Source organism: Lithobates pipiens, unplaced genomic scaffold, assembly GCF_037356315.1.
Source record: "Lithobates pipiens isolate NorthernLeopardFrog02 unplaced genomic scaffold, aLitPip1_a1.2 Scaffold_22, whole genome shotgun sequence".
Taxonomy (NCBI): Eukaryota; Metazoa; Chordata; class Amphibia; order Anura; family Ranidae; genus Lithobates; species Lithobates pipiens.
Genome location: NW_027507784.1, coordinates 85,628,326 through 85,639,636, shown reverse-complemented (window position 1 = coordinate 85,639,636; position 11,311 = coordinate 85,628,326).

Below are 11,311 nucleotides of genomic sequence, written 5' to 3'. Positions count from 1 at the left end.
TCAAAAAGAGGATACTAACCAACAAAAGCTAAGGGAGTGAAAGAAATAGAAAAGAGCTTCTTACCCAGAGATGGGCAGTTCACCAAAGGCAGGTCTGATATTCCTCCACGCCCTCATCTAGATTGCCCGAGGCTCCCTGCCCCTCTCAAGACCCCGAATTTTCCCAACCTCACCCAGAATATTGTGCACCACCACCTCAACAGAGAGGACTTTCTTCCACAGGGTAATCTGGCACCGTGCATTCCATGTGAAGTAACGTACAAATATACTAACTAAAAAACAGTATATCCAAATCAAAATCCCAGTGAGTTGGAAATGCCCCATACACCCACTCCGCATAACTCATGTGATAGAAAAAGGGGATGCCTAGAGCCCTCCCCTCCCTTTTATACATCTCTATGTTAAAGGGACACTGGAGCAAAAAGTGGTCCATAGACTCCACTTTGCCAACACATTCCGCTCTAGGACAATCCTGATCATCCACAGGGCGATGCTTCAAGTTCCCTCTCACATAGAGCCTTCCATGGAAGGCGAGCCAGGCTTGATCCCTAAACTTCAAGGGGATTCTTTCTAAATTGATTAACCACTTGAGGACCGCCGTATTGCCATTGTACGTCAGCACAATGGCACAGGCAGGCATAATCACGTACATCTACGTGATTGCCTTCCAGCGGGTGGGGGGTCCCATCGGACCCCCTCCCGCTGGTTACGGCGGTCCGATTCGGTCCAGGAGCGCTCCGTGATGAGGGGATGGCCGTTCATTTTCGGCCACCCCCTCTGGATCGCTCCTGGCCAATGAGAAGCTTCCTCCCCTGTGTATTGTTTACACAGGAAGGAGGAAGTGATGTCATTCTCCTCGGGGCGGTCTTTTTGACCGGACTACGAGGAGAAGAGTAAAAGTAAGTCTGCACGAACACTACACTGACATGTAGGTACACACAGGCACACAAACCCCCCCCGGTCGCCCCCCGATCCCCCCCCGCCCCCCCTCCCCCCCCAGTCACAGTGTCACTGATTGCATTGATCATTTCTTTACTGATCAATGCATTCAGTGTCAGTTGTGACAGTAAAAACTGTCAGGACAGTTAGTGTTAGGTCCAGGGTAGCCCCCTATCACCCCCCAATAAAGATTTAACCCCCTGATTGCCCCTAGAGTTAACCCTTTCACCCCCTTTTGCCAGTGTCACTAAGCGATCATTTTTCTGATCGTTGCATGTGTCGCTAGTGTCGCTAGGTAGCTAGTTATTTTTTTAGGTTCACCGCCAGGTTTTTATATCGCTAGGTACCCCGATATACTACCCAATAATGTTTTTAACCCCCTGATTGCCGCTAGTTAACCCTTTCACCCCCTTTTGCCAGTGTCACTAAGCGATCGTTTTTCTGATCGCTGCATTAGTGTCGCTACAGTCGCTAGGTAGCTAGTTATTTTTTTAGGTTCACCGTCAGGTTTTTATAGCGCTAGGTACCCCGATATACTACCCAATAATGTTTTTAACCCCCTGATTGCCGCTAGTTAACCCTTTCACCCCCTTTTGCCAGTGTCACTAAGCGATCATTTTTCTGATCGCTGCATGTGTCGCTAGGTAGCTAGTTATTTTTTTAGGTTCACCGCCAGGTTTTTATATCGCTAGGTACCCCGATATACTACCCAATAATGTTTTTAACCCCCTGATTGCCGCTAGTTAACCCTTTCACCCCCTTTTGCCAGTGTCACTAAGCGATCGTTTTTCTGATCGCTGCATTAGTGTCGCTACAGTCGCTAGGTAGCTAGTTATTTTTTTAGGTTCACCGCCAGGTTTTTATAGCGCTAGGTACCCCGATATACTACCCAATAATGGTTTTAACCCCCTGATTTCCGCTAGTTAACCCTTTCACCCCCTTTTGCCAGTGTCACTAAGCGATAATTTTTCTGAACGCTGCATCAGTGTCGCTAGTGTCGCTAGGTAGCTAGTTAACTAGGCTCCCAAAAAGTCCCCCACATGTGGTATCCCTGTACTCGGGAGAAGCAGCAGAATTTATTTTGGGGTGTAATTTGACTTCTGCCCATAGCATGTGTGAGCAATATATCATTTAGTGACAACTTTGTGCAAAAAAAAAAAAGTTTGTAATATTCCCGCAACTTTTGGCAAAATATAAAATATTCCATGGACTCAACATGCCTCTCAGTAAATAGCTTGGGGTGTCTACTTTCCAAAATGGGGTCATTTGGGGGGGTTTTGTGCTATTTTGGCATTTTATGGCCTTCGAAACTGTGATAGGTAGTGAGGAGTTAAATCAAAAATTTGCACCCTTAGAAATCCTGAAGGTGGTGATTGGTTTTCGGGGTGCCGTGCGCGACTAGACTCCCAAAAAGTCCCACACATGTGGTATCCCCGTACTCGGGAGAAGCAGCAGAATGTATTTTGGGGTGTCATTCCACATATAACCATGGCATGTGTGAGCAATATATCATTTAGTGACAACTTTTTGTAAAAAAATTTTTTTTTTTTTTTTTGTCATTATTCAATCCCTTAGGACAAAAAAAATAAATATTCAATGGGCTCAACATACCCATCAGCAATTTCCTTGGGGTGTCTACTTTCCAAAATGGGGTCATTTGGGGGGGATTTGTACTGCCCTGCCATTTTAGCACCTCAAGAAATGAGATCGGCAGTCATAAATTAAAAGCTGTGTAAATTCCAGAAAATGTACTCTAGTTTGTAGACGCTATAACTTTTGCGCAAACCAAAAAATATACGCTTATTGACATTTTTTTTACTAAAGACATGTGGCTGAATAAATTTTGCCCTCAATGTATGACTAAAATTTAGTTTATTCGATTTTTCTTATAACAAAAAGAAGAAAATATCTTTTTTTTTCAAAATTTTCGCTCTTTTTCCATTTATATCGCAAAAAAAAAAAATCGCAGAGGCAATCAAATACCATCAAAAGAAAGCTCTATTTGTGGGAAGAAAAGGACGCAAATTTCGTTTGGGTGCAATATTGCATGACCGCGCAATTACCAGTTAAAGCAGCGCAGTGCGAAATTGCAAAAAGACCTCTGGTCCTTAAGGTGTTTATTGGTCCGGAGCTGAAGTGGTTAAACGCAACCCTTCCCTCATTACAGAGCCTGGGCAATCCCTTAAGGCCAGTGGCACACTGAAAGCAAACCAAAACCAAAATCCTCTTCTCCAGAAGCTTCCTGGGGAGGGACTTGATATCCTCCACTGTCACCTGCCACTGCCGAAGTATTTTCAGACACGGAGCAACATAAGCCGGGAGCCTGCCATGTCGGACTCTCAGACTTTTCACTGGCCCGCCATCTTCCCAGCATTGCAGAAAAGGCCTAAAACAAGATTGAAAAATACCCACCCATCCCGGCGGGTTCTCTGCTAGCATGTTACCAAGATTGTACTTTAAAAACAGCAGAGAAAATAAAACTATTGGGTTGACCATTCTTAGGCCACCCTCCCGCCTAGACAGGTAAGTTACTTTGCGTTTGATCAGGTTCAGCCTACTTCCCCATAACAGTTAGAAATAACAGCTGTATACCCTTGCATAGAGAGATACTGGCAAGATACAGACGAAGCTGGCATATAAAAAAATTGGGACCAGGTACGTTTTGATCAAGTCAACCCTCTCCCTGAAGGAGAGTTTCCATTTCTCCCAGCTTGCTACTTTGGCATTGGCACACACCAACCTGCTTTCCCAATTTTGATGACCATAGTCACCAGGACCAAATTTGATGCCCAACACTTTAATTTCCTGCTGGGGCTCTGGGAAGGCATCCAGAAGTTTGAAGCTTTCACCTTCCTCACCCATCCAGAAAACTTCACTCTTTTCATGGTTGACTTTAGAACCAGAAGCCTGTGTGTACTGCTCTACCATAGAGACCATCTCCTGCGCCTCCTCTGTTCCAGAGACAATAACAGACACATCATCGGCATAGGCCACGACCTTAAAAGGAGGCACACCAGCAATGCCCAAAGGCACCCCGCACAAAGATCCACTCTCTAGCCTTCTTATGAAGGGGTCGATTGTGAATACATATAACAGGGGGCTCAGATGACATCCCTGGCGCACACCAGAACCAACCTCAAAAGGCCGTCCAACCCAACCATTAACCAGTGGGAAGCTCTCAGCCCCTTTATATAATGTCTTCAGCCAATCTATAAACCTCCCCTGCAGGCCGTATCTACCAAGTAGCAAATACAGGTACTCATGATTGACTCTATCAAAAGCCTTCGCCTGATCCAATGCCAGCAAGTACTTTCTCCATCCAGCAGCCCTGCATCGTTCCAAAGCCTCCCGGACAGCTAAAACCGCTGAAAAGGTACTTCTACCTTGGACCGAGCAGTGCTGATGACTGGACAACAAATCGCCTGCCACTGACGACAAGCGCCAAAAAAGAATCTTCGCCAAGATCTTTCTATCAACATTGAGAAGACTGATGGGGCGTCAGTTCTCAATCATTGAGGGGTCTTTACCTTTTGACAGAAGAATCACAGCGGATTGCCTCATGGAGGGAGGGAGCGAACCCTCTTCTAGACACCTCTGCTAAAAAGGGAGCCAGAATGGACTTAAAACACTTGTAGAATTCAGCTGTCAACCCATCTGGCCTAGGCAATTTTTTGGTAGCCAGCTTCTCTAGAGCATGAACTACCTTATCCACTGAAATTGGTTCTGTCAAATCCATCAAAGACAATGTACCACTTCCCAATCCTGGAGTAGAATCCAGAAAGCTTTCCATCTTGTCCCGACAAAGGTCCTTTCTTCCCAGAAGATCTGCATAATATGATCTGAAGATTTCCAGGATCCCTGATCTGGACTTCACCCTCAGGCCTATGAACGTCTTAACTGCTATGACTTGCTTACAGTTCTGGTAAGGATCAGGCGAGTGATATTTTCCATAATCCCTCTCCAGAACCAAGGAGGCATGCCGGTCGTATTGACACTTTCTAAGAAGAAACTTCACCTCAGAGATATCCCCTGGATCTCCTCTATACGAGACAAGACGACCAAGCTTCCTCCGCAAATGCTGGTAGGCAATGTACATACCAAGCTGCTTCTTCTTACTTATGGCCTTGAAAAGTCCAATCGCCATTTGTTTCACAAGTTCCCACCACTCTGACTTACTGCTGCAAAAGTCCAGAATAGAAACCTGTGCCTGAAAAAAAATCCTCAAAGGATTGTCTTACCTCTACATCTTCCAGGAGAGCCGAATTCAGTTTCCAGGTACCCCTTCCCCTGGGTGGAGTGTCCGAGGCATTCAGAGTCACAGACAGCATAAAGTGGTCAGAGAACTCCACCGCCCTCAACTCAGGAGCCGAGAAAGCAGAGTTCTCCTTTAAAAAAAACCTATCTATCCTACTCTGACTATTCCCTCTCTGAAATGTGAATCCCGTGCTGCCAGGGCAGTGCCTAATATGCACATCTACCAGGCCTGCTTGTCTCACCATATCTCTAAGAAAAACGCAATCGTAACCCAGCCTGTCTATGGAGCCTCTCCTGTCTGAAGGCCTAATTATGGTGTTAAAATCACCTCCAAAGACAACCTGCTGGGACGTAAAAAGGAAGGGCTTGATCTCTGTGAGGAGACATTTCCTGCCCCATTTTGACTGCGGTCCATAGATATTGATCAGGCGCAGGTCCTGCCCCCTAACAGAGACGTCCAAGACCATGCATCTCCCAATCTCTACCTCAATTACCCGCCGGCACGTTCCCATATCGGTTTTAAAAAGGACCGCAACTCCTCTGCTGGGCTCAGCCACAAGAGACCAAAAGGAGGGACCGCATCTCCACTCCCTTTTTGCTAAATGGACATCGGCCAAAGTATTGAGCCAGGTCTCTTGCAAAAATAAAATCTCAGCATCAAACTCGCTGAGCAAAAATAAGGCAATATCACAAGCTCTTGCAGATTTAATGCTGGCGACATTAATGGTCGCCACCTTTATCGGAGTGGGAACTGCCATCAGGATGATTGGGGTAGTCATTTCTTAACCTTTACCACACTCTCATCACCAGAAACAGCTCTCTTCAGACTATGTGACTCCCCCTCATCCATGGATGATAAAGAGAAGGATATATCAGATATCCCATCACCTGACAAAACTGAAAAGGTGTTGCCAAGAGGAACCCCTCCTGGGTTCCGACTCTGAGGAAGAAATTACCAATTTATTCGCTCAGATCTCGAACTTCCTACACAAAAAATGCAAGACACTTCCTAGTGGTCCCCAGGTGACTTCATATGAAACTTGGTGTGGTCAGTCCGATGAGCAGAGGGGGGGGATTTCAGTCATTTACAAAGCACTATCCTCCACACGCTCCAAAACTACTTACATGCAAGCTTGGGAGGAGGATTTAAACCAAACTTGGAACCTTGACACCTGGCATGGACTTTTTCTCAAGTCCTTCAGAGGCATCCTTAACCCTGGTATGATAGAAGCTGGTGTCAAGGTGCTAACGAGATGGTACCTAGTCCCTTCGAAATTGGCTAAAATGTTCCCATCAACTTCTCCTCTGTGTTTCCGAGGCTGTGGCCTATGGGGTGACATGTTGCACATCTGGTGGACTTGCCCCAGAATACGTCAGTTCTGGTATAGGATTTTCACCTGGATTTCCAAATTTTCCGCCATCCCTGTTCAGATGTCCCCTCTCGTGGCGCTCCTTAATTTCCCAGTAGAAGGAGCCTCCAGGAGTACACAACGCCTCATCACCTTTATCTTACTGGGAGCAAAGCTCACTCTTGCCAAAGCCTGTGTCAGGAACTTACCAGCAATAGACAGGCACAGCTGCGTTCACACAGGCGTCGGCGCGTGTTTCCTGCGCGTTCGTGTACGCGTTCGCGTGCGCGTTCGTTTACACGTTAGTATGCACGGTCGTGAGTGGCGTTCGTGCGCGCGCTCGTTCGCGTGGTCGTGAGTGGCGTTCGTGCGCTACTTCCCGCCACTGAACGTTTAAAGGTTCCTCAAGCGCGCCGGTGCGGCGCTGTTTCGTCTCAGCTCCTGTGTGCCTGAATACCTGATTCTGAACCTGATTACCTGCTACCGTTACCGACCCGGCTTGTTTGACTTCTCTATATAGTCAAAAAAATGTTACCCTGTGACACTGCGCTATCCAAACAGAAAAAACAAAGCTGCTATCACAATCACAAGGATATAAAACAGTGAATCATTAACAAATATTAAATCATAGTGTAGCGCTAAAGAACAAACTATTACATAGCAATATGTGATCATAAAATATTTTAACCAATCACAAAACTCATATAGTGTGCAAGAAATACACCTTAAGTGTATAATTCATAAGTGTATATAAAAAAAGTCCAAAGACAAAAAATAAAAAATAATAAAAGTCTCTGTATAAACGTTGATCGAATCCAAACGTGAGATAAAGGTCACCATCCACCTTCCTTAAATGAGACTAACATGCAGACACCATGTGGTATTCCCGTCACCTTTCAAGATAGAGGCTTACCAGATGTAATAGACCCACACGAATCTACACTCGGAGGGTCACACAGGCTTGTGTACTCGTATACGAGATTTTTAGACGTAGTTTTTCCAGGAAAGTAGCGAATCAGACTGGATGTCTCGGCTAGTTGACAAATCCTTCAGCAGTAAAATCCAACTCAAATAGTGTTGAACCCATACAAAGAGAAAATAGGGGCCACAATAGTGTAATTCCGTTTAAGAAAAATATTTAATAAAAAGGTAATAAACTTACATGTAACCAAAGAATCAAGCGCTTAGTCAGTAAAAACAATGCTACATGTTTTTACTGACTAAGCGCTTGATTCTTTGGTTACATGTAAGTTTATTACCTTTTTATTAAATATTTTTCTTAAACGGAATTACACTATTGTGGCCCCTATTTTCTCTTTGTATGGGTTCAACACTATTTGAGTTGGATTTTACTGCTGAAGGATTTGTCAACTAGCCGAGACATCCAGTCTGATTCGCTACTTTCCTGGAAAAACTACGTCTAAAAATCTCGTATACGAGTACACAAGCCTGTGTGACCCTCCGAGTGTAGATTCGTGTGGGTCTATTACATCTGGTAAGCCTCTATCTTGAAAGGTGACGGGAATACCACATGGTGTCTGCATGTTAGTCTCATTTAAGGAAGGTGGATGGTGACCTTTATCTCACGTTTGGATTCGATCAACGTTTATACAGAGACTTTTATTATTTTTTATTTTTTGTCTTTGGACTTTTTTTATATACACTTATGAATTATACACTTAAGGTGTATTTCTTGCACACTATATGAGTTTTGTGATTGGTTAAAATATTTTATGATCACATATTGCTATGTAATAGTTTGTTCTTTAGCGCTACACTATGATTTAATATTTGTTTGACTTCTCTGCCTTCTCTGAACCCGACCCGGCCTGCCTGACCTCGCTACCTCTCCTGCCTACGATTCCGTTGCCGACCTCTGCCAGTTTTACCGACACCTCTTTGCCTCCTGTTGCCACCTGCCTACTTACCTTGACCCGGACCGTCTGACTCTGCTCCAGCCTGCTGCCTGTTCAGTGCTCGGCTTCTGAAGCTACTGTCTGCATTTCTCAGCCTTCCAGCAACCTCCAGTCGCTCAGCCTTTCCAGAGGATCCTCCGCTCTACTACCAGCTCCAGCGGTCCTATCCAGCAGGCACTCCTACCCACTGTGCTCTCGAGATCGCTGTCTCCATTCCAGCGGCTCCTGAACCAGCGTTGTAAGAGAGGTCTCCTCCTACAAGTCGGGCTTCCACACCTGGACCCTAACAGTACGAAACAGCCATGACTGAGCCCGCAGGAGAGACCTCTCCCATGAAGGAGATCTGCACGCATCTGTCGGCCCTTACCCAAGCTGTAAAATCGCTGCAGGATGGCTACGCCAGACTTGAAGGACAGGTCCAGAACCTTACTGATACTGGTCACGCGGCTCCTGCTCCTTCCTCCCCACCAGTACAGCCTGCCGCCTCACCATCCGTTGTCATGCTTCCACCTGAACCAAGGGTACCCATCCCAGAGAGGTTCTCTGGGGATCGAACCAAATTTCGGGCCTTTCGGAATGCTTGTCAACTGTATTTCGCCCTACAACCACGGACTTTCTCCCTAGAAATCACTAAAGTAGGGTTTGTAATCTCCCTCCTGCAAGGAGAACCCCAGACCTGGGCCCACCGCTTACTTGAAGGAGATTCAGTCTCGACCTTCTCTCTGCAATCCTTTTTTGAGGCCATGGCCCAGCTTTACGAGGACCCCCAAAGGACTGCCACGGCTGAGTCTGCCCTGTTTGCGCTCCAGCAGGGCCGCAGACCGGCCGAGGATTACGTTATGGACTTTCGACGCTGGAGCGCAGACACGGAATGGAATGATGCGGCTTTGAGACATCAATTTCGCATGGGGTTATCCGAGGGGCTTAAGGATGAACTTGCTCGAGTCGGCATACCAGAAACTCTGGAGGCCCTGATCTCCTTGGCAATCCAGATTGACCGTCGTCTCCGGGAGCGAAGATCAGAGCGCTCCGCTCAGCAAGGCCGCCCAGTTTGGATGACAGCGAAAGCCCCAATGCCTGCTTCCCGTTATGTACCTCCGACCAGCTCCATTCCGCCCTGTACGACTCCTGACACCTCTGAGCCCATGCAATTGGGACTAATGCGCCCTGCTTTACTCCCAGAAGAACGCGCACGTCGTCGGCAGCAGAATCTCTGCCTCTACTGTGGTGGTTCGGGCCACTATGTCTTTAACTGCCCTGTCAAGACAAGTAAGTGTCTATCTTCTGCTTCTGCCAGTCTCTCTGCATTGTCTGCCAATTCAACCCACCTTGCTGTTCCTCTTTTACTGCAGCTCCAAGGAAGGACGGTGACAGTCAACGCTATCATTGACTCCGGGGCGTGCAGCTGCTTTATTGATTCCACCTTTGCTGGCCAACAGGGCATCCCGTTACGAGGCAAGGCTCATGAACTTTCAGTTTTCCTGGCCGATGGGTCCAGCATCAGTTCTGGGAAGGTAATCCAAGAGACTCTTCCCCTGCCTGTCACCATCTCCTCTCTGCACAAGGAATTCCTGACCCTTGATGTGATCTCCTCTCCAATGTTCCCGATCATTCTGGGCATACCCTGGCTCCAAGCCCATAACCCCTACATCAATTGGGTTACTAGAGAAGTCGCGTTTCCTTCTTCCTATTGTTTGAAGCACTGCCTAACAGACTCCACCAAACCTTCTGCCACCCTTTTATGCGTAGACTCTGATCAAGATCTACTTCAGACTGTACCCAAGCATTACCACGACTTTATTGATGTTTTCAGTAAGAAGGGAGCAGACACTCTACCTCCTCACCGCCCCTATGATTGTCCGATTGAACTACTCCCTGGGGCCGAGATCCCTTTCGGACGCATTTTCCCTCTATCAGAAAAGGAGCAGGGGGCACTTAAGACCTACTTGGACGAGAACCTAGAGAAGGGGTTCATTCGTCCTTCAACTTCCCCAGCAGGAGCTGGAATCTTTTTAGTCACTAAAAAAGATCAGACCCTCCGACCATGTGTGGACTATAGAGAGTTAAACAAGATTACGGTTAAGAACCGCTACCCCTTACCTTTGATACCCGAACTCTTTCAGAGACTGAGGTCCGCTATCATATTCACCAAGCTTGACCTAAGAGGAGCGTATAACCTAGTTCGCATTCAGGCCGGGCACGAATGGAAGACAGCCTTCCGGACCCGATTTGGGCATTATGAATACCTAGTAATGCCCTTCGGGCTCTGCAACGCCCCGGCCACGTTCCAACACCTAATTAATGACGTATTCAGGGATTTTCTTGATGTATTTGTGATTGTCTACCTGGACGACATCTTAATATTTTCCAGCTCTCTCGATCAGCATCGGGAACATGTCCGCAAGGTCCTAAACCGTCTTCGCCAACATCGACTCTACGCAAAGGCTGAGAAATGCGAATTCGAGTTACAGAGCATCCGATTCCTAGGACTAGTGATCTCCCCAACGGGCATCAAGATGGATCCCCAGAAAGTGTCTGCTGTGCTAGACTGGCCAGCGCCTCCGGATAAGAAGGGCGTACAACGCTTCATCGGCTTCGCGAATTTCTATAGAAAATTCATAAGAGGCTTTTCAGCTATAATTGCGCCCATCACGCAACTGACCAAACAAAACTCTCGCTTCTGCTGGACTCAGGAGGCCCAGAGTGCCTTTGAAGAACTTAAAAGACTTTTCACGTCTGCCCCAATTCTCAGTCACCCGGACCCGTCTCTACCCTTCATCCTCGAAGTAGACGCTTCTGAAGTTGCTGTAGGAGCGGTCATTTCCCAACGTCGAGGCAACAAGGACCTAATGC